Source organism: Eleutherodactylus coqui, chromosome 1 (assembly GCF_035609145.1).
Source record: "Eleutherodactylus coqui strain aEleCoq1 chromosome 1, aEleCoq1.hap1, whole genome shotgun sequence".
NCBI classification, from domain to species: domain Eukaryota; kingdom Metazoa; phylum Chordata; class Amphibia; order Anura; family Eleutherodactylidae; genus Eleutherodactylus; species Eleutherodactylus coqui.
Window position 1 is genome coordinate 289,261,888 of NC_089837.1, and position 24,320 is coordinate 289,286,207.

At 47.2% G+C, this 24,320-nt stretch overlaps 1 protein-coding gene across 5 annotated transcripts in view; it reads left to right on the forward strand.

The window, feature by feature from the left end:
* AHDC1 (AT-hook DNA binding motif containing 1) overlaps positions 1 to 21,000 on the forward strand; it is a 127,296-nt gene extending 106,296 nt beyond the window's left edge. For all 5 annotated transcript variants that reach the window (XM_066572722.1, XM_066572753.1, XM_066572719.1 and 2 more), the window contains one exon: positions 20,478 to 21,000. The gene's annotated coding sequence lies outside the window, so the exon portion shown is untranslated. The remainder of the gene's footprint in view (positions 1 to 20,477) is intronic.
* Positions 21,001 to 24,320: the final 3,320 nt, after the last annotated feature.

Below are 24,320 nucleotides of genomic sequence, written 5' to 3' on the forward strand. Positions count from 1 at the left end.
ATTTTACTGATCAGGGTCATTAAAAAAAGGCTACAGTAACAGCTTAATGAATTTCTGATGGTAACATTGGAAGCCATCTGCACTTTTTCTAAATTTCAAAACTGGGCATGTGACCTAAGGGTTCTTAATTGTTTTACAGACATACTTGGTCTATACATTATGCAAATAGGAGATAATAACTCTACAGTGCCACCTATTGGATGGTGGCATCACAGAGGCATTGAACCATCTTATATTTGCATATAAAATTTCCCAGATGAACAATGCATGGCCTTTATATCTCCTTATGCCTACTTGGCACTCTCCATAAGAAGAAACAGTACTCCTACCGACTCTTAGAGGGAATTAGTTTTCAATGTCATATTGACTTATGCACTGAATGCAGACCTTCCTGAAGAAATGTAAAAGACTAATTCTTAATATGTTCAACATAAAAACTTAAAGGGGTTGTCTCGCGAAAGCAAGTGGGGTTAAGCACTTCTGTATGGCCATATTAATGCACTTTGTAATATACATCGTGCATTAAATATGAGCCATACAGAAGTTATTCACTTACCTTCCCTGGGCTGGCGTCCCCGTCTCCATGGCTCCGTCTAACTTCAGCGTCTAATCGTCCGATTAGACGCGCTTGCGCAGAAGGGTCTTGTGCCTTCGGGTCTGTCCGGCAGCAGCGACGTTCTGGCTCCGCCCCCTTCTACGCGCCGTCGCGTAGCTCCGCCCTGTCACGTCACGTGTGCCGATTCCAGCCATTCAGGAGGCTGGAATCGGCACATGTGATGGGGCGGAGCTACGCGATGACGCGTAGAAGGGGCGGAGCCAGAACGCGGCTGCTGCCGGACAGACCCGAAGGCAGAAGACCCTTCTGCGCAAGCGCGTCTAATCGGGCGATTAGACGCTGAAGTTAGACGGAGCCATGGAGACGGGGACGCCAGCGCAGGGAAGGTAAGTGAATAACTTCTGTATGGCTCATATTTAATGCACGATGTATATTACAAAGTGCATTAATATGGCCATATAGAAGTGCTTAACCCCACTTGCTTTCGCGAGACAACCCCTTTAACTTTTTTTTCATCAGTGTGAAAACTGCAGGACAGCTCGTCCCAGTGATGCTCGCTCCTGTGCTGTTACACAGGAGCGAGTATCGTTGGCGGCGTTCACAGTGCTGCCAGAATAGAGAAAGGGCAGACCAGGGAGCGTTCTCCCCCGCCGCCTCCATTCACAGTAAGCAAACAGTCGTTCAGAAGTGATCGACTGCTGTTTACACTGAACGACACTTTATTCAGTTTTTTGCATGTAGAAACTGAACTGAATAATTTTCGTTCAGTCGCTGCAAGAGTTTACACAGGACGATAATCGTTAAGAATTCTGCGGGAGCGCTGAAATCGGAATGATCATCCTGTGTAAAAGGGCAATTACTGATCTGTAGAGAGAACTTCTCAGTAATCCTCTAATTGTCACAGGAAGGATTACAACGAAGAGACACCTTTAGCTAAAGCAAGATCCACCATGCACAATAGGTAATAATCGCAGCTCACCTCCTCCCTCTCCCTGCATAATAACTTTTGCACAGATCATGTACAGACAATAGAATAAATCTACAATCGAAAAATAAAAGCAGATTAGAAGAAATGGAATTTGCTTCACTATCTGGTTTTAATCCTTTCCAATCCACTGTCTGACATCTGAAGACATTATGATTTAAGGCTGTACAGCTCCGATGTTGGAAGACGTCCGTTGGGGTTCTCTTACTGTATATTGCCAGTCTCTCTGCCATCAGAGCCTATCCGTGTCACCTCATGCAGTACTGGCTTTAGCCAGCATATAGTGCTGTTGTGTAACGACAGAAAAAGAGTAAGTCTCTTAGGAAAACCAGGATACAAATTGGATTGAAAAGGGTTAATTAGGGGGAAAAATATAAGATCTATTCCCTTTAACAATGTAAAAAGAGGTAATAATAATTATATGGCGACTTGAAGTTACAGGCTCAAGAGGCTACAGTAATATTCTGATGACTGACTGATTTCTGTTTTGATTTCTTTTAAGAGCATTACTAACTTTGCGTGGTTCCATATTGCCATTCACATTAATGTCTGCGCCGTAAGGCCTCATGCACATGTCTGTATTTGATACCCATAGCGCACCAATCTTAAATGTAGCTCCAATAGCCTGCTAATGCATGAGGGGTTATATAAATTGGCATACAGCATTGCATGGAAAGAGTAGAGATTCCTAGACACTGCATGTGTGAACTGTGAAGGACATTTTGATTTGAACCCACTGTCATCAGAATCTCTGTATTGCGTAAGACATGGTCCTGTAACTTTAAACAATCCGCATTGTTAGTTTCCCAGGGCTTTTCGTAGAAGACGCAGTAAACCCATGTTTATTAGGGCCTCTTCACAGTGGCATTTTCCTTTTCAGTTTTACTGTTCCGTCCTGGAAAGTGCAAAACAGACCATGTTTGATTTCCAGCCTATAAAAATGTATTGAAGCGGAATACTTTGTTTCGATCCGCTTCTATATTCTCCATCTGAATTCCGATTTTTCATTTTTTTCATTTTTTTTTTAACTAAAAAAAAAAGTGCAGACTGCTGCGCCTTTGCTACTGGTTACAAAAACTGAATACACTGATCCCTCATCTATCGAGGGGGTTGCGTTCCAGAGACCCCCATGATGCGTGAAAATCCGCAAAGTAGCGGCGTTCTATTTACACAAATGAATCTGTCGAGTGAACTGCCAAACAATCGCAAAAGTGAACAAACAGACCGATGGTGTAATCAGTGAGCCAATCAGCGGCCAGGATGCAGAACACATTCCATCAGCCAATAGTGTGCCGTGTACAATCTTGCAAACACTAGTGGCGTTCTGTTTTTCCTGTATGTACCACAAAATTCTGCAATATAGCGAAAAACTCAGTGAAAACAGAATGGTCTATCTAAAATCCATAATGCACTGAAGCCGCAATCATTGAACCGAGATATAGCGAGGGAGCACTGTATAGACTAATCTGTATTTTATTGCATTGTAGTCCATGTGAGACAGATGAAACTGGTTAATTGGTAATTTCTGGTGAATGTGGCTCAGTGGTTGGCCCTGTTGCCTTGCAGTGCTGGGGATCTCGTCAAGAACCACATCAGCTTTGAAAAACTCCATACAGATGTTGCACTTGGTCAGACTTGAACATAAAACTTCAGCAGTGCTAATAACTGAGCTGCCACACTATTCTTCCTGAACTTCTCCTCCATTGGAGAACAAAGGACACACAGATGTCACCCTTGGTCGGATTTGAACCGAAGACTCCAGCACTGCATGGCAACAGTGCTAACAGCTGAGCCCGTCCATAGTGGCCCCACTAGTAGCATTGCCCTCCACCCCATAGTGGCCCCACTAGTAGTGTTGCCCTCCCAAACCATAGTGGCCCCTATTCTTGGTTCATGCCTGACTATGGACAAAATCTGCATGGAGCTTGTATGTTCCTGTTTAGTGGCCCTACTAGTAGCGTTGCCTCCCCCCCCCCCATAGTGGCCCCACTAGTAGCGTTGCCTTCTCCCCCCCCCCCCCCCCCAATAGTGGCCCCACTAGTAGCGTTGCCTCCCCCCCCCCCCATAGTGGCCCCACTAGTAGCGTTGCCTTTCCCCCCCATAGTGGCCCCACTAGTAGTGTTGCCTCCCCCCCCCATAGTGGCCGCACTAGTAGTGTTGCCTCCCCCCCCTGCCCATAGTGGCCCCACTAGTAGTGTTGCCTCCCCCCCCCCCATAGTGGCCCCACTAGTAGTGTTGCCTCCCCCCCCCCATAGTGGCCCCACTAGTAGTGTTGCCTCTCCCCCCCCCCCCCCCATAGTGGCCCCACTAGTAGTGTTGCCTCCCCCCCCCGCCCATAGTGGCCCCACTAGTAGTGTTGCCTCCCCCCCGCCCATAGTGGCCCCACTAGTAGTGTTGCCTCCCCCCCCCCATAGTGGCCCCACTAGTAGTGTTGCCTTTCCCCCCCATAGTGGCCCCACTAGTAGTGTTGCCTCCCCCCCCCCCATAGTGGCCGCACTAGTAGTGTTGCCTCCCCCCCCCGCCCATAGTGGCCCCACTAGTAGTGTTGCCTCCCCCCCCCCCCCATAGTGGCCCCACTGGTAGCGTTGCCTCCCCCCCCCCCCCCCATAGTGGCCCCACTAGTAGTGTTGCCTCCCCCCCCCCCCCCGCCCATAGTGGCCCCACTAGTAGTGTTGCCTCCCCCCCCCCCCCGCCCATAGTGGCCCCACTAGTAGCGTTGCCTCCCCCCCCCCCCCCATAGTGGCCCCACTAGTAGCGTTGCCTCCCCCCCGCCTCCCCCCCCCCCATAGTGGCCCCACTAGTAGCGTTGCCTTCCCCCCCCCCGTAGTGGCCCCACTACTAGCGTTGCCTCCCCCCCCATAGTGGCCCCACTAGTAGCGTTGCCCTCCCGCCCCCCCCCCCCCAATCTCACCTTAAGGGGCCCCGGTAGTAGACTTGGGGCCCCCCCCACCTCCCCCTTAGGGGCCCCGGTAGTAGCCTTGGGCCCCCCCCCACCTCCCCCTTAGGGGCCCCGGTAGTAGCCTTGGGCCCCCCCCACCTCCCCCTTAGGGGCCCCGGTAGTAGCCTTGAGCCCCCCCCCCCCCACCTCCCCCTTAGGGGCCCCGGTAGTAGCCTTGAGCCCCCCCCCCCACCTCCCCCTTAGGGGCCCCCGGTAGTAGCCTTGGGCCCCGGTAGTAGCCTTGGGCCCCTCCCCCCACCTCCCCCTTAGGGGCCCCGGTAGTAGCCTTGGGCCCCTCCCCCCACCTCCCCCTTAGGGGCCCCGGTAGTAGCCTTGGGCCCCCCCCACCTCCCCCTTAGGGGCCCCGGTAGTAGCCTTGGGCCCCCCCCCCCACCTCCCCCTTAGGGGCCCCGGTAGTAGCCTTGGGCCCCCCACCTCCCCCTTAGGGGCCCCGGTAGTAGCCTTGGGCCCCCCCCCACCTCCCCCTTAGGGGCCCCGGTAGTAGCCTTGGGCCCCCCCCCACCTCCCCCTTAGGGGCCCCGGTAGTAGCCTTGGGCCCCCCCCCCACCTCCCCCTTAGGGGCCCCGGTAGTAGCCTTGGGCCCCCCCCCACCTCCCCCTTAGGGGCCCCGGTAGTAGCCTTGGGCCCCCCCCCACCTCCCCCTTAGGGGCCCCGGTAGTAGCCTTGGGCCCCCCCCCCCACCTCCCCCTTAGGGGCCCCGGTAGTAGCCTTGGGCCCCCCCCCCCCACCTCCCCCTTAGGGGCCCCGGTAGTAGCCTTGGGCCCCCCCCCCCACCTCCCCCTTAGGGGCCCCGGTAGTAGCCTTGGGCCCCCCCCCCCCCACCTCCCCCTTAGGGGCCCCGGTAGTAGCCTTGGGCCCCCCCCCCCCCCCACCTCCCCCTTAGGGGCCCCGGTAGTAGCCTTGGGCCCCCCCCCCCCACCACCTCCCCCTTAGGGGCCCCGGTAGTAGCCTTGGGCCCCCCCCCCCCCACCTCCCCCTTAGGGGCCCCGGTAGTAGCCTTGGGCCCCCCCCCCCCCCCACCTCCCCCTTAGGGGCCCCGGTAGTAGCCTTGCCCCCCACCTCCCCCTTAGGGGCCTCGGTAGTAGCCTTGGGCCCCCCCCCCCCACCTCCCCCTTAGGGGCCCCGGTAGTAGCCTTGCCCCCCCCCCCCACCTCCCCCTTAGGGGCCCCGGTAGTAGCCTTGGGCCCCTCCCCACCTCCCCCTTAGGGGCCCCGGTAGTAGCCTTGCCCCCCCCCCCCCGCTCCCCCCTTAGGGGCCCCGGTAGTAGCCTTGGGCCCCCCCCCCACCTCCCCCTTAGGGGCCCCGGTAGTAGCCTTGCCCCCCCCCCCCCCCCGCTTCCCCCTTAGGGGCCCCGGTAGTAGCCTTGGGCCCCTCCCCACCTCCCCCTTAGGGGCCCCGGTAGTAGCCTTGCCCCCCCCCCCCCCGCTTCCCCCTTAGGGGCCCCGGTAGTAGCCTTGGGCCCCCCCCCCCACCTCCCCCTTAGGGGCCCCGGTAGTAGCCTTGCCCCCCCCCCCCCCCGCTTCCCCCTTAGGGGCCCCGGTAGTAGCCTTGGGCCCCCCCCCACCTCCCCTCTTTGGGGCCCCGGTAGTAGCCTTGCCCCCCCCCCCAACCTCCCCCCTAGGGGCCCCGGTAGTAGAGTTGCGCCCCCGCCTTCCCCCCCCCCCCCCCTAGGGGCCACGGTAGTAGCGTAGCGCCCCCGCCCTCCCCCCCTAGGGGCCACGGTAGTAGCGTTGCGCCCCCGCCCTCCCCCCCTAGGGGCCCCGGTAGTAGCTGTTGCACCCCCCCCCCCAACCTCCCACCTAGGGGCCCCGGTAGTAGCCGTTGCGCGCCCCCAACCTCCCCCCTAGGGGCCCCGGTAGTAGCCTTCGCCCCCCCCCCAACCTCCCTCTTAGGGGCCCCGGTAGTAGCCCCCCCCCCCCACCTCCGTCCTAGGGGCCCTGGTAGTAAACCCTCCCCCCTACACCTCCCCCCTAGGGGCCCCGGTAGTAGCGTTGCGCCCCCCCTCCCTCTTAGGGGCCCCGGTAGTAGCCCCCCCCCCCCCCCCCACCTCCGTCCTAGGGGCCCTGGTAGTAAACCCTCCCCCCTACACCTCCCCCCTAGGGGCCCCGGTAGTAGCATTGCGCCCCCCCCCTCCCCCCTAGGGGCCCCGGTAGTAGTGTTGCCCCCCCCCCCCTCACCTTTCTCCTAGAAAGTCCTATTGACATTCGCATTAAAAAAAGCAGCGATCTCGCGATCGCAAGTGTGAAGACACCCTAACCTGTATAAACATCCGCACTTTGAAGTACAGTATTGGATTGGGAGGTTAATATTGAAGTGCAAACTACATTACTTACCTCTTGCCTGAACTAAAAGCTCTCTACAGAACATTTTATAACGCCATTGCCAGTCATGGAAAAAATATGCATTGGTTGGTGCTGGAGGAATGAAAACTGTTACAAAGTTTTGATATAGTTACTTATATATACGAAATTACCATAATGGCATAGTGGATATTTTTGCACCGTTATACTTTCTTTAAACTTTGACTGTGGTTATCTTTTGTTGCTTCTGTTGGATTACTGACTGGTCCTGGAAACTAGTCACTATTCTTAGCTGTCCATTAAATCTACAGGACAACTTAGTATCTTAACACACAGTAGTATATTTAGGTTATAGGAAATCCTATTCTTGAAACCTTTCCTGCAGCTACTACAAATTATGTAGCACAAGTAATCACATGACAAAACTACAACTTAAAGGTTTTGTCATTAGGAAAAAAAATACTTGCCTATTGCTTCCCAGACAGTTTTTTTCTTTCCACATCTTCTCCTGGCCAACTCTTCTCTTGACTCCTCCAGTCGCCCGGGTCACTTCACCTCCAGCCGGCCGGATCCTCCTCCTTCCGTTGCGTACATTCTCGTCAGTCTCCTTCCTGCAGGTCAATCAATGTATGCTACGTCACTATGTGCAGGGAGTGCCGAATCCTATGCCAGGCTATTGCGCATGCACGCTGTCTTGCGGCAATAGTATATGAACACTACGTCACTAGTGACTGGGCACACTGACTTGCAGGAAGTAGAATGCCGAGAATGGACGCCACATAATAGGAAGAGGAGAATCTGGCCGGCTGGAGGTGACGTGACACAGGGGACTGAAGAGACCAGGAGATGATGTGGTAAGAAGACTGGCCGGAGAGAAATGGGTAAGTATTCATTTTTTTCCCCTAGTGACAGAAAAATGAAGTACTTTCATATATCAAGTGAAATGGCTGAATAGCTGACCACGATGCATAGTAAGGCCCTCATACCAAAAAAGCTTGTGCACCCCCTGCCTTGGCTAAAGTCTTATCGTGAGATTGTGCTGCTTTAACAGGCCACAATAAAATTTCAAATGCTTAAGACGCTAATAGTTCACACACCTGTAGGGTGATGTGCACAAAGTATCTGGTTTTTGTCTGACTTTTCCAGTGGAGCACTCTGACACTATAGAGGCCGCCTGTACACAAGCTGGTCAGATTCCGCATGCGGAATCTGGCCCTGGCAGCAACGGGCATCTGTGCAGCCGTGCTTTCTTTTCTCTTACAACTGTACTGTGGATGGTCCGCATGGCTCACCCTCGGACATACTCTGTACCTATTGCGTCATCGGAATCCGCAACCTTTCCACAAATCGGACATCTACCATTGATCTCAACGGAAGCTGCCTGCACGGAATTCGTGCAAAACTGGAGCATGCTGCAATTTTTTTTTTCCTTCGCGAGCGGAAACCACAATTGGTTTCCGCTCGTGTGCAGGAAGAATCCCCTTTCCATAGCATGCTAGAGACTGTATTTGCTGCGGAACCTGGAGATGGACGCTCGCCCTAGATTCTGCGATGTAAATCACCCGTGTGCAGGCGGCCTGATAATGGATGCTGTGCTGGTACCCTTAACTGGGACAGTCTTCTGGCACTATTAAGCCTTTCGACTGCAACCAATTTTGGTCTTCCTGACACAGCCAATCTTTTCAGATCTAATGTGTGACTTTACTTGTAAGCAGAAACACATCTCAACTCATGCATTTTTATTCAGATATTAAATGTGTATAAAGGCTCCTTTCCACTAGCGATACCGATATCTCTGCGAGAAAATCGCAATGTTAAAATCGCAACGCTGCAAAATTGCAAGCTTTTGCGTTGCAAGAATCTGTTTTGCCATTGCACTGTATGGGCGACAGAAAAATGCAAAACGCTGAAACAATCCTCCTGCTGCGATTTTTAATCTTCGCATCGCAGCTTGCCCTTAAACATCACTAGTGGAAAGGTTGTCAGAACAACATGTGTGGGACTTTCCTGCGAGAGCTCGCACTCTCACATTGCACTGAAAACGTGCGATTACCTCGCCAGTGGAAAGGAGCCCTAACTCTTGTATATACTAATCACATAAAAATACAAGGTTCCAAAAATGTGGGCCCATCCATCATGTCCAGGTGATCATGCTTACAGAAGAGTCCTAACACTAAGATACTTCTCTTTTAGGCCTGAGCCTCAAATTGATTCACAGTAGTAGGATACCGCGCTATATGCTTTACTTACAGTGACTTGGAAAAGATTGGTTTCTTACCTTTTTAGCAGACACCTCTTTGGGCCTTAACATTCAAATGAAACCAGGGAAGTAGGATACCGAGCCATATAGTCTTAATTAAAAAGGCTTGGAGCAGGTGGGTGAAAGGCGTGTACGACACACAAGTGGAGGCCGCCATTGCTCTAAAAATGCGCCAAAAATACACAAGGTCACCACATCCAGCCAGTCGGATCACAGATCAGGAGCAAAGCAGAATGTCTGGTGGTGGTTTGCATTTACCATAAATAGTGACTAGCTTATACATGGGAGCATCAACCTCCATAATTAGGGACATGAGTTTTTGAGAGATTTGTTGTGAATAGACTAACACAAAAATGAGTCCATAATAAGAAAACTAGAGATTCATTATATGTTTCAGTTATTTGGTTCTCCCACTTAAGATGAGAGAGGCCTGTAATTGACATCATAGGTAGACCTCAACTATGAAAGACAACATGAGAACACATCCAGAAAATCACATTGTCTGATTTTTATTTTTTTTTAAAACAAATTTATTTGCAAATTCCGGTGGAAAATAAGTATTTGGTTAATAACAAAAGTTCATCTCAATACTTTGTTATATATCCTATATTGGCAATGACAGAGGTCGAACGTTATCTTTAAGTCCTCACAAGGTTGGCACACACTGTTGTTGGTATGTTGGCCCATTCCTCCATGCAGATCTCCTCGAGCAGTGATGTTTTGGGGCTGTCACTGGGCAACACGGACTTTCAACTCCCTCCAAAGATTTTCCATAGGCTTGAGATCTGAAGACTGGCTAGGCCATTCCAGGACCTTGAAATGCTTCTTATGAAGCCACTCCTTCATTGCCACGGCGGTGTGCTTGGGATCATTGTCATGCTGAAAGACCCAGCCACGTTTCATCTTCAGTGCCCTTGCTGATGGAAGGAGATTTGCACTCAAAATCTCACGATACATTGATCTGTATACATGAAAGAATGAATGGGGCAGTCGTTCTGGTCCCTTTGCAGAAAAGCAGCCCCAAAGCATGATGTTGCCACCCCCATGCTTCACAGTAGGTATGGTGTTCTTTGGATGCAACTCGGCATTCTTTCTCCTCCAAACACGATGAGTTGTGTTTCTGCCAAACAGTTCTACTTTGGTTTCATCAGACCATATGACATTCTCCCAATACTCTTTTGGATTATCCAAATGCTCTCTAGCAAACTTCAGTTGGCCCCGGACATGTACTGGCTTAAGCAGGGGGACACGTCTGGCATGGCAGGATCTGAGTCCCTGGCGGCGTAGTGTGTTACTGATGGTAGCCTTTATGTTGGTCCCAGCTCTCTGCAGGTCATTCACTAGGTTCCCCTGTGTGGTTCTGGGATTTTTGCTCACCATTCTTGTGATCATTTTGACCCCACAGGATGAGATCTTGCATGGAGCCTCAGCTTGAGGGAGATTGTCAGTGGTCTTGTATCTATTCCATTTTCTAATTATGGCTCCCACAGTTGATTTCTTCACACCAAGCTGCTTGCCTATTGCAGATTCAGTCTTCCCAGTCTGGTGCAGGGCTACAATTTTGTTTCTGGTGTCCTTCGACAGCTCTTTGGTCTTCACCATAGTGGAATTTGGAGTGTGACTGCTTGAGGTTGTGGACAAGTGTCTTTTATACTGATAACCAGTTCAAACAGGTGCCATTACTACAGGTAATGAGTGGAGGACAGAGGAGCCTCTTAAAGAAGAAGTTACAGGTCTGTGAGACCCAGAAATCCTGCTTGTTTGTAGGTGACCAAATACTTATTTTCCCCCTTAACTTACAAATAAATTAGTTAAAAATCAGACAATGTGATTTTCTGGATGTGTTTTCTCATGTTGTCTCTCATAGTTGAGGTCTACCTATGATGTCAATTACAGGCGCCTCTCATCTTTTTAAGTGGGAGAACTTGTACAATTGGTATCTGACTAAATACCTTTTTCCCCACTGTATATAACTATCTGAAATGTATTATTTCCATGACAGATGGTTACTGAGTTACCTGATGAGTCGTTGTAATTGAAAGATATAGCGTGTGGTTTTTTAAATAAATTGGGATGACCCATAATACAGTAGTGTCATTGGTTTGATTAGAAGTAGACTTGCTGCTATTCTACAGCTACTATATATAATGGTTTCTAACCAAATCCTGTATTTAGCTTTGCCTCCCCTCCCCATTAGGTAAGTGTAATGCAGGATGTTAAATTCTAGACAGTATTGTCCTTTTCGGAGCATTATATAGGGTCTATTAGGGTTTAAGAGTGTTCTTGGTTTTAACATATTAAGTTATGTGTTAATGGCCTAATAATAATTTGTGAGATTATTTTGTGGTCAAGATTGTGGGGTGTTACCGGAGTTTATCTGGGACTCCTATACTTTGGATTGTCTGTGAAATGTGTCAGGAGTGGTGGCAGCATCTCTTCTATAAATATAGTGACTCACAGCTCACCTCTTCTTTAATTATAGATGATATTTTCTTCTCCATCGGGTCCAGACTGCTGTGACAACTTCTTCTGATGACTAAAGTTTGAGAGACCTCTCTAGCTCCTCAATTCTGCAGCCATTTCCAGCTTCCAACACCTAAGTTTTCACCCAAAACCAGACCCCCTAATTAAATTCAGGTCCTTGACCTTTACAAGATACACTATTTGCATCTTACACTAAAGATGCCACAGGTCAGCGAAACATGTTGGGAAAACATAGTGCATACTGCATTTTAATATTTGGCATTATTTATTTATTTGCTCAAAATTATGCTTAGTCTACAGCTACCCCGGGATTTGAGCAATCCTGAGTATCATTGCTATCATGGATGCAGCATATAATAGCAACAAGGGTCTGGATAACGTTGCTAAATTGATTTAGTTTGTTTCACTTACTGGCTGTATGCTACCCTTTGCTAATGTGCAGCAACTAAAACAATAGCAAGGGAATAAATCAACCCCTACTAAAGCAAGATCAGTTTCACTAGTAGAGAAATCATGTCAATTCAATATCCCATACATAGCAGTAATATTGAACCCCTCTCCCTATGACAGTAGCTGCAAGAACTTCCTATTCTTCCTATTGATTGGACTAGCCAGGTTGCAGCAGCCCATGGGAGTCAGCTGCAGGAAGAGGACACTGCAGTGATTGCGCTGGTAGTGAGGAAAGTTAAAAGTAATCCAGGAGTTCCCAACTAGTTTTAGTAAAGGTCTGCAGTCAGATAAGAGTACTAGCTGAAGAGCAGAAGTAAACATGTCTTTTCAATGTATCACAAATGTTGTAGAAATGTATACATTAAGGTTCATTATTAGTGGGAAAACCAGGCTCTGAAATGCATTTACAGCCCAAACCAGACCCCTAGTGGTGTGGCCATACTGGAAAAATAAAGGAGCCCCAGGAACTGCAGCAGTATGGTCACAGAGAAGGCAATATAACTCCTCCCCTTAACCTCCATTCCCTGGACAAATTTTGTCCCAGGTCCAGAGGGTCACTTGAAGGTACAATGAAAACAAAGGTTTTTGTACTGTGTTGGCCAATAGTCAAATGTGATCGTTTCCAGCAAGAGAAACCACGTAATCTTGTAGATGTTTTTTTGTTAGCCATTATAAGATATCACATGTTATAGCGAGCTTGCGAACCTCTCAGGTTTGCAAGCTCGCTATAACACCATGTATTTTTGTAGGCCATTAAAAAGTATATCTACAAGATTACGTGGTTTCTCTTGCTGGAAACAATTACATTTGAAGGTACAAATTACTCTTTCACTTTGTGAGATAAAAATGGCTTTTACTACCTTTTGAGGTGTGGTTTAATGCTGTGATTCATTATAGTTGTAGGTTTAAAAAGATTAGAAAATGGGGCCTGCTAACCCCCCTCTTGTCGCCTGGAAATGGTGCCCCTCTTGTCTGAGCCGTTTCTAGTATTGCAGCAAAGCAAGCTTTAGTGGCAGAAGTGTCAACAACCTTCAATATGCAGATGTCACCACCCTGCTTGCGGACCTGGAATACCTTATCCAACGAGGTAAGCGAACATATGGAACTGTACCTCAACAGCAAGAAAATGAAAGTCATGACCACGGTAGGCAACGGTACAGTGAACATAAAAAATTAACAACAAAGAACTCGAGTCGGTCCAAGATTTCTTCTTAGATCCAAAATGGATTGCAACGAGCCATCTGAATCTGAGATCAAGAGACGGATTACACTTGGTAGGAATGCAATGCAAGGAATGGAAAAGATCTGGAAAAGCAAGGATATTAGCATTGCAACAAATACCAGAGTGGCCAATGCAATCCTCTTTCCCATAACAACGTATGGTTGCGAAACTTGACCGCTCAGGAAAACAGACAGAAGAGAAATTGATGCGTCTGAACTCTAGTTCTGGAGGAGAATGCTGCGGATACCTTGGACTGCCATAACAACGAACAAGATAGTGTTAGATCGTGTCAATCCGAAAATATCACTAGAGGGCAAAATCACCAAGCAGCGGCTCTTTTTTTTGGCCACGTGATGCGAACTAACTCACTGGAAACAGTACTGATGCTTGGCAAGGTCAGTGAAAGGAGGATCAGGACGACAAAAAAAAAAGATGGCTAGATGCAATCAAGGCCACCGCGAACATGTCAATCGTAGAACTGAAAAGTGGTGAAAGACAGGAATGCGTGGAGAACATTGATCCATAGATTGACCGAAGGTTGTATGTGACTGTATGGATAATTATCATCATTAAGCTTTAGTACCAGATAGTATAGGGTCGAAGTGCAATGGACTAACATTGGGGGATGTACATAACACCTGTGTAGTGCGTTTGGCTGCCCAGGAAGGAAGGTAGGCCTGGGGTTGTTACCCGCCATGTTGCTGACTCTCATTCTGGTGTCAGCCATGACTATATGAGATTAGAGGGTAGCAGATGTTTAGTGGCACTATTACTACTGGGGGTAGCAGCAGGATAACAAATTAAAGCAGTGAGCGTATAATATATGTAATTATTTTTATTTTATTTTTTTGGAGGTGGGCAAGAACACTTTCTTTGCACAGGGGAACTTTGCACACTCTGCTCCTGGCTGAGTTACAATAGCAGACTCCGTTAAAGGACATGCGTAGAGCTGTGTGGACTTACAAAAAGATGAATGTATTAAAAGTCTTTTGCAATCACTTTGACATGGTTTGCACTAGGAAGTTTTTGTGCTTTAAAGAGTAACTGCACTTTTTAAAAACCTTTTGACATATCAGTGTGTCATATCAAAAGTTTTAATCAGTGGGGTCCAGGTTTTGAGACCCCTGATTATGGCTGAAATAAAAGACCTACAGCACTGTGCAACTTTGGCTGTTTTTGCTGCCTGTCTGCTCCTCTCAGCAGCAGAGGACAGACATATGGATGTCTATACGTCCATCTTCAGCTGCTTACAGAAGCCAACAGGCAGCAAAGACAGTGAAGGGGACATAACACTCAGTGCTGCAGCTCCTCCAGTAGAGATCCCTGCACCCTACAGCGCTTAGTGCTGCAGCAGTGATCTCTGCACCTGGATCCTCAGTGATCTTTGCGCTATTATTGTATCTTGTCACCACCGGAAGCTAGGGGTTTGACTGGGCTTTCCTGGAGGAACGCCACTGTCACACCCCTAGCTCCCAATTGACTGAATTCCACAAGGCCCTGAAGGTGTTACCAGGGTGTCTAGTGATTTTTGCCTGTGCAGGGGGGTTAGGGTTAGGGATTAGTTTTTCAGTTAGGTGTAAATTATTTGCTGTTAATGCTTCTATGTTACAGGTGTAACATGGACACATTTACAGGTAATAATGTAAGCCTCACTGGAAAACTAATCCCTAACCCTCCTGCACAGGCAAAAAGCAAAACATACTGTCGCCAGGGAACCTATACCCTGCCGCCGCTGCCAAGACTGTCCTCCCCCATGCTGCAGGTCTCGGCAATGTGCGCGCCCCACCAGCTCTCAGCAGTGCTCACATGTGGCCACCGGCCTGTCACTTGCCTGCCTTCTTCCCCACTGCATAACAAGCCACATGGGCGCTCAGAGAGGTAACCTGTGCCGACCGCCGGCTGTCTGTGCTAGCTTGCATCAGGAGCCAGACGTCTGACAGCTGGGCACGTAGAAGGAAGAGAGCTGGGATAGTACAGCCATCGGGGACAGTGACAGCGGCCCAGCTATAGGGGGCAGCAGCTGAGAGAGTACAGCCAAGGGGGAGAGTGACAGCGGGGCCGCTAAGGGAAGCTGGTAAGGGTAGATGGGAGGCTATTGTCCCAGCACTGTTGCTGGGAGGGCATCGGGATGGTAGATAGCGGCAGCAAACTCACAGCAGAAGACCTCAGTGCCAGGACCTGTGGGAAGCCAGCGGTGCAGCCAATCATGAACAGGGGGCATGACTGCCCAGTCAAGCAGCCTGTATCTTGTCTCCACCCCTACTTCTGGTGTTGACAAGATACAATAATTAAAGTTAAGGAGTTGGCAAATTTGTTCTAAATCGTTGTGTTAGAGTTCATTGCTGTTAAACTGCTACAGTGACCAGTCATGTTCCATTCCGTACCTACCTAGACAGTACGTCCTGCCATGCCTGCTCGCTCCAATCTTCAATATGAAAGTTTACTAAATACAATTAGTCCATGAATGGATAGCAGCTTTTTGTTACATGATGCTACGACATGGCATACCATTATAGTGCCATTGCCAAAAGTTACTGCATCATGTATAAAGCTAGGGTGTGTAGTGTTGCTCCTTCTGGTTGTGTTCTCATCCCTAATGTTGAGCAACTTCCTTTTGGAAGTAAACCAAAAATGTGTGTGGTTATGTCCAGCACTTGTTTCCAGTACAGACTTGACATGTAATCCAGAATCTGTGAAGACTTGATGCAGATAACCCAACTGATTAAAATCTTTCCATGTGAATAATTTCTAAATGTTCCTTATTATAAGCTGATTTTGGCTTTTTTAACACTTTCTGACAGTATAGAATACTTGACAGTCTCTTGATGACTGCTGTGCATAGCTTTTATAAAAGTGCCTAGGTCAGTATAGCAAATTTATAAAACCAAAATTGGGTTTATGACTTTTTTTTTTTCTTTAGAGGTTGGGTTTATTGCTGCCTAGGTACAACGAAAAGTGCATTTGTTGGTAAGAACCTGTTATCAGTGGATAGTACAAAGTAGTTGAATGTTGCAGTAGTTTAACCATACTTTTACACAGCTATGTAAATTTCCCATAGTGATTGCTGGTATAGCAAGTCATTTAGACTTGGAAGACTTGTATCCATAGGTAACAATGCATGCTTTTTTTGTTTCTGCAATAGACAGGCAGATGTCTGTTTTAAACAAGGGATGTGCTATCAACAAACAATTTTTAGGCTAGCATTAAAGAGGTCATCAGTAACAAACTAATAAGTTATTATTTGTTGGATCGCTGCGCGTTTACTTGTTCTACTGAACATTCAGGCGATGATTGCCCTGTTTAAAAGGCCTTTAAGCTAATATGGCTGTTGTGATGTGCTTTTGTGTATTTCCTTTAAGTCCCAGCTTTTAGAACTAAATGGCTTATTGTAAATTTAATTCTGTTACAACCAATAATGCAGATGTTTATTGATGCTATACAGCATGATTTGGAGCAGATGCCTGGAGAGCAGGTTTAGCGTCTCAGAACTTGAAGGCCTCTTAAGTTCCATTTACACAAGGGGGATAATTGCCCTAATGATCGTTCCAATGGTCGTTCCTGATTGTTACCTTTTTTGTAAATATGTCCAGTGATCAAATGACAAATCGCTTGTTTGTTATTGATTGCATCTTTTATGTAGACTCAAAAACTATTTTGTCGCCAGCACATCCACTCATGTAAATGGGATGTGCTTGCTACCAATGTTGCAAACTGTAGGGGAACAATCAAGGCCAAACCTACAATAATTGCTACTTATTTAAAGAGGTTTTCCCATGACTTAAAATTGCTTCTCAAGCACTCTGTCCTTCCTGGTTGCTGCTAACCAGCACAGCCAATCACTGGCCACAGCAGCGACCTTCCATAGCCAGTGTTTGGCTAGAGTAGTCACATGTCCTGGTTAGCAGCAACCAATGAGGACAGTGCTTGTGAAGCAATTTTAAGTCAAGGGAAACCCCCTTTTATTAACAGAACTAAATTAGCACCAATCAACTGTTTTTATCAGAAGTTATTTTATATGTGAAGATATTTTTGTTTACTTTTTGTAAAGTTTTTTTTTACTTTTTACCTATAATCAAAATGTGAGAAATAAGGATTGCAGGACCTGTTATGATTCTACAGATTCTCCACCTAAATATGTTTATAAAAGTAGGTTACTGTGGAGATGAATGATAGACTGGCTGGAAATTGGTGAACTTGATGAACAAACCAATCGAAATTAGAAGAATTCTGCTTAAAGGCAACCTGTTATCTTCTATAAGCGCCATAATCTGAGTTGTGGTGCTTACGGTGAAAGGTCCCGCTGAGTCTGGGAGCGTAACATTCATACCAGGCTCCCCCGTTCCTGCGCTGTCAGTACGACGCCAGTCAGTATGACCCTCTTCATTCAGTCTGCGCGTGTCTACTCCACTGTTCTGTTAGAGTGCATTCGCGTTGACTAAATGGAAAGTCATACTGATTGACCTCGCACCGACTTTCTGGGCTGACATTGTGGGAATGGGGTACGTGGTAAGTATATAAATTATACCCCTGAACTCAGCAGGACCTATCCTGTAAGAACCATAAATTTAGTCTTTGGTGCTTATAGGCGGTGACTCGTTCCCTTTAAAGATGGCTGGAGCCTGTAGGGTTGAAATGAATCTTGGAGATCCTAGGGAAAATGAAGTGAATATGATGGGACGATGGCCATTAGCATGTAAGTGGCAAGAGTACTTCATTACAAACATTCTGAGAACTTCTATTAAACATTTTGAATATATTCATTGTGGAAGCAATTGCAGCTTTGAGTCGGTTTCTGGAGAGGTCTAGATCAGTTTGGCTCATGTAGACATCAACCTTTGCAAGTTTAAAATTCAAGATGCATGTTGACTGTAAATGAAGAGCTGTTTTAGTTCATCCTCAAATTGTGATCTGGTTTGGCCCCCTGTCCACGGCAGTGAATTCGCCGGCGATTTACGTCTGAAGCTTTCCATAGCATTGCTATGGAAAGCGCCGGCCCCGTGCCCACGAGCAGAGAATCATTGTGATTCTGCGATTCATGCTGCGAATTGCCCCGCTTCTCCGTGGTCAGCCTATCTATCAGATTAGGCTGACTGCGGAGATACGTCTGCAGCGGCGGCTCCCACGGCGGAGATCCACCGTGGGATACCAGAACGCCCGTGGACAGGGGGCCTTAGTCTTGAAATGGCCAACTCATACTTGTAAGTGCCTATTGCTAATGTACAATGGGTGCTGCCATTTGGAGTGACTTAAAACAGGATAGACACTTTGGAAAATTGGCCATCCTAGCTTCTCTAGTATAGTCCCAACCAAGAAGGGACATGACATGATGGCTAAAGTCATGTGGGAATCTTTCAGGGAGGCTGAGGTAGAAGCCAGGCTTTTATCACCGCTCTGACATGCCAGCTCTGTTTGGCAAAGGAAAATCCTTGTATGTGCCATATCCTCAGTTCAGAGAATGTTCTGAAACCTTTTTGTACTTATGCCCTATTTTGTGGCACAGTGCAGAGTAAAAAAAAGTATAAGTCCATTGTGTGGCGTGTACAGCTTGCCAGCAATGGTCAGCATTGCTCTGCCCCGTTGATGAATGTTTGCACTCTTACTATTGGTTAAAATTAAACATACCTGACTTTTGTGTACATAGACTCATACATTGCCATTCAGACTTCCACATATTGGGAGTATTCCTCTCCTTCCCCAGTCAGCACCCAGAGAGGAGGAGACCATGCATGTGACTCTCCATTGCAGATCACTTCAAGACTCCCATAAACTACAAGAGTTGCATGCACAGATGATCACCTCTAAGGGTCCATTCACACGGGCCATCAACTTATGTGCATTTTATGCATTGCAAGACTTGTAAAGCTGCACGAAAATTCTTTTCAATGGGTGTATTTCCATTCCCCCCCCCCCCCCCCCTTCCCTGGCAACGATGCTGCGAGATGGAGAATTTGCAATAAATCCTATTTTCGTGTGAGTCACGAAAATAAAACGTGATGTGCGGATTCCCCCATATTGCACAATTCACGTGTCCTGTACGATGTGAGTTGCGCCCGCCCGTGTAAATGCACCCTAACTTGTCTACTTTATTTTTTTATACTTTGGATGTATAATGCCAGTGTCCCATGGGCGTAAGTGTATTTGAGCAATGGGTGTTGCCTATTTGAACTCACATATGCATGTTTTGCTGTACTTTTTGCACTCGCAAATCATGCGCATTTGCGCATGCAAAAGAACACACAACCATGCTCCCATTCGTTGAAATGGACAAATAAGTTAATTCGTTCAATATGTGCTATTTTTGTGCAGGAAAATAGAGAATGCTACATATTTTTTGGCTCTGCAAATATGTTCATGTGACACTAGCCTAAGGGACTTGGGGATGTCTGGACGGTGCACTATTAGTGCATGCGGTATCCCACTGATGTGAGAGCTATATGTGAGCAGCCACACACAAGCAGTCCTGTGTCAAGATGTTCGGAGGCTGCAGATTGGTATCAAGGGTAATGCTTTGTACACCCTTGCTTTATAGGTTACTGCAAAAAAGTTGGGTTTTGTTCTTAATTTGAAACCTGTCAAGAAAGTGGTATAATTATATTGTATAGCCTCCAGATGTCACTGTTTTCTACTGCTGTCTGTGCTGATCTTGCAGCTTTGTTAAATGCTGTACTTTGAATGCACAAAAGTTTGAATACTGACACCTGCTGGGTAGCTGAAGATACTGCATAATTTTCACTCAATTATGCTGTTAAATTGTGATAATTAAACCATTTATAACTAATGACACTGGGAGTTAAGCCTGTTTAGTTGCACAACAAAATATGAATTCCTCGTTTAACTGGAATCAGTTGTACAGTGTAAGCGGATGCAGAACTGGTCCTCTCAAATAACAAGGCAGCTGCTAGTTCTGTTTTCAGGCTTGCTGCAAACCCATCACACTACATCCATGCAAGCAGCCACTTTAGTATCTTTTCCTTATCTGCCTTTCCCAGCAGCCTGCTTGGCTTGTTCAGTCATTGGGCTAGTGCTTGGTTCTGCCTGAGCTCATGGCATGACTGTGTTATGTGACTAGGATCACCCGACTAACCCGCTACAGATTACTGTAGCGGTATTTGTGCTAATCCTCGGTACTGTTGTATATTGTACACTGCGCACACACCCAGCACCATGAGTCATGTCTGTATGGTTTTTATATTCTAGAACTGTGCTCTGACTTCTCTCTCGTTATTGACGTTCTTTTTCTATTTCTTCTTAAAATCCACAGCCGAGACCATGCCCCTCTACTGAAGCCAGGAGAAACGTTGTGGGATCCCCTTCCGAGCCTGCACTAAGCTACATCACGGGTGCGCTCCCCCTCTCCTCCTTGAGCTCTGGAACCGCCTCTCCTCTGGTTGTCCCCTAAGAAGAAATTTGTGTTTTTGTTAAATTTTTTTCTTGTTTTTCTTCACAAAACCAGCAAAAATTGTACATAAGAAATTTTTTTAAATGTTTCAAAATGTAAAAAAAGAAATAATATGGGTAATGGGGCGTATGTGAGGGGAGGGAGGGAATGTGACAGGGTGGAAGTCTGATCTGAGTTGCCTGCAGTGCACTGGCACCTCTACTGTCATGGCGATGGTTAACAAGTCCCTTTCCCTCACATACCCCCAATCCTGCACCACCACCCTGTGTCCCTCATCTACCGGCTGCACTGAAATTGCGTATGTTAAAAGCCCTACCACCACCCTCGGCGGTTAAAACTATTTATTGTAAATAAGGATTTCTCATAAATTGTGTATTGTCCAAAACCAGCCTTGTGTTTTCAATCTGCGAGAATGTGGGTGATGTTCCGGGCCGCCTGTGTGTTCATGGAATCTAGACTGGAGTGTTATTTGAGCAGCACGATAATCCAAGGTAACGGTGATCAGGTCTCTGTTTCCATTAGGCTCCTTTGTGCTTTCCGTCTTTCATCAGCACTTGTTTCCGTTTTCTCACAAAGCCTTACCCAGCTTTCTCTCTTCTGATCTCTCTTCCCTCTTTTCTCATTTTTTTATCTTTTATCTGACATCATTGCATTCCTTATCTCTCCCTCACACATTCTGCCTTCCTTTATGTTATCATTTATCATCTTTATTTCACCTCTCCGATCGCCACCGCCCTCTCCTTGATCCTGCCTGGACACTTGCTTTGTCAGACCTTTCCTGCTCACAACTGCATGCACATTAACTTTTAGACCTTTGTGCTGATCTTTTCCCCCTCAGCTGTTCCCTGCTAACAACCCCTTCTTTTTCCTGACCTTGCTGATGCACCTCCCATTTCCTGTCCGACACATTTCCATCCCTTCCAGTAATTCTTCATATCAGCATATACCCCATATCTGCCTTTTCCCTTCTCCGCTTGCTATGTTGCAGAGATTGTGTGTGTTCTATCCGTCTTTCTCTCCTCGGCAGTTGCTATACCCTGCACTCCCCCCTCTCCCATCAGTTCACACCAGGCTCTTGATGTCCCCATCGTCAGTTCCTCTCTCCTAGCTGTGCCAGCAGTGTGACAATCTCCTGCTGCTCTATGACCCTTCCTGCTCAGAACAGACTGTCCTCCCACAATCCCCCCAGGCCTCTACCACTATCGCCCTCCAATACTAATTATGCCAGATACACCTCATTGCTTGTCGAGAGCCTTGCACATACTGCGGTAACACACAACATCCACATGTAGCACACATGTATCTTTCCAAACTATTGCTAGCTTCCATGTCGCTGCTGTTAATGGATGATGCATTTTAGTTGGAAATGTCAGCGGAACGTTGCTGTGATTCTAGAAGGAGCTGTGTTCATTGCTCTGCTTTGTTGGCTTTCTCGGGCTTGGTAGCGGCACAGTGATACGCTCTGGAGGCTTGATACATTGCTATGCTTTGTATGTCTTTTCCTGGCTGGGCAAGGGTTACTTTTCAAAGCTCTGCAGGGTTCTCTCTGGCAGGGTGCTAGTTAATCCTCTGTTCTGGCCTTGCTGTAGATTAGTGGGGGGGTGGAGGTCACTGCTGCTCCTCCAGATTTGCCTGCAGGGGGGTGTCTCACTGCCAGGTAAGTGGCGAGTGGGGGGGCTGCGTTGCCCAGCAACAGCCCAGATGTCTGACCCTGTACAATGTGCACTGACACAGCTGTGTGAGAGGTGTGCATGCAAGGAAGGGAGAAGGCTGTTTGTGAGCTAGAATGGATGTTTGTGTGAAAATGAGAGATATTTCCAAGATCTCTGTGTGATTGAAATCTGTTGTGTGCGTGAGGCGTTGTATGTGGAACAGATAAACACGCATGTACTTTAAGCCGAGGAGCGTGGATGCGTGCAACTAGAAGCTTCTGGGCTGATAAACAAGTCTTTGTGGAGAGCTGTGCTGCCCGGTAGTTCCAGCATTGCATCAATTAGGATTAGAGGGGTGTGATCTAGGGAGACCGTATACACATATGCAGGTATATAGTGTGCAATAGGTACCCCTCCCCCCCCCCTTCAGAAAAGTCAGTATCTGTAGTCCTCACCAGTAGAATGTCACAGGACACAGCTGTGAGACCCTGACATGGGCTAATAGTATATGAAGCCTCACTTATGTCTTAGAAACAACACAGCATTTACAGAAGTGGTTATTTGTACAATCGGGGTAAATGCACACTTGGCATAAATGCTGTGGATTTACACATAAAAATCCGCAGCTGAATACAGGAGCAGCAGTCTCCTTCACATGCTGCAGGCGGGGAACTACGGGGCAGATTTTTAAATCCACAGCATGTCAATATTTGCATCAGGTTTTCCCAGTGGGTTTCACTCCTTTGAATGTAGAGGGAAGAATGCAGCAGGAAAGCTGTAGGCTACCAAAGTGAATTATTCTGGATGTACTCTTTAGACATAGGAATAAGGCATTTCTCCTGTAAACTTACTAGATTTTAGTCATTGAATGTGTCCAGATTTCTCTTTCTTTAAAGGAAACCGGTCATGTCCTTTTATGCTATCCTCCGTATGGGCAACATAAAGCAGTGACTGCCGCGTTGATTTCAGTCACTTATGGGTTAATGTGCAGTGATTTTTTTTTAAGAACTTACAACTTGTTCCTGCAGTTTCTGGCAAGAGAGGAGTCCAGTTTTTTCATGAGGTGCTGCTAGCATCCCCTACATGCCCTGATTGGCCGTTTTTTAGCTCTTACACTGCGTACTGAGAGCTGCCAATCAAAGAGGGCACCTCATATAAAATCTATGCTGATCTCTAGCTGCAGGAACAACCTGTAAGTTCTTAAAAAACCCATGCACATTACCCCATAAGTGGCAGATCAGCATGTCTTTCACCACTTTATGTTGTGCTCAGTGAGGATAGCAGAAAGTACTTGGACGTTCCCTTTAAGGTGACCATGCATATTAGTATAGTCTAATCTAAATAGGGGGACCTTCCAACCCTCGAGACAGATTGATTAATTCTGAAGCTAGAAAATAGTGCAAACTTTAGCACAATTCCATTGCTGCTCAGAACAGGTGTGAAGTTTCATTTTTTTGACTGTATGATGGTTCAAATTATGCCAAAGATAAATGTAGCACAATTCACTCCCAATTTTCTTTTGAATTAAAACACTGTTTTTAATGTGACCCAAGTGTTTTTCCTTACAGCTTGCAAACCACCATCATATTTGTCCTCTTTCCCTTCGTTTATGAATGTAAGCCATATTCCCATTTTCAGACTTGTATTCCTCTGATATAAAGCCATGTAGGAGTAAGCAGCTGGAGCTGAGACATGAGGGTGCTGCAGTAGAGCTCTCATGGGAGGTCACAGCTGCTGTCACCATTTTCATCCAGCACAATTTTTGAGCCTTTTGGACACTGCCTCATTGTCTTGGGGGCATTTTTCTATATTAACAAGAACCACGAGCGCGTACACATTTCTTCCCTAGCCTGCCAAAGCCCAATTGCAAAGTAGAATTGTACTTGTGTAAAAAGGACCAGTTATTGTAAAAGTAAGTTTCTACTCTTGGCTCCTCTCCATCATGAGAGGTGCACAAGGAAATCTGTGTAAAGCGTTACCAGGATAAGCTTATGTTCACATAGCGGAATCCACATTTTATTTTTCTATGTGGTTTCTTTACTTAAAACCATGG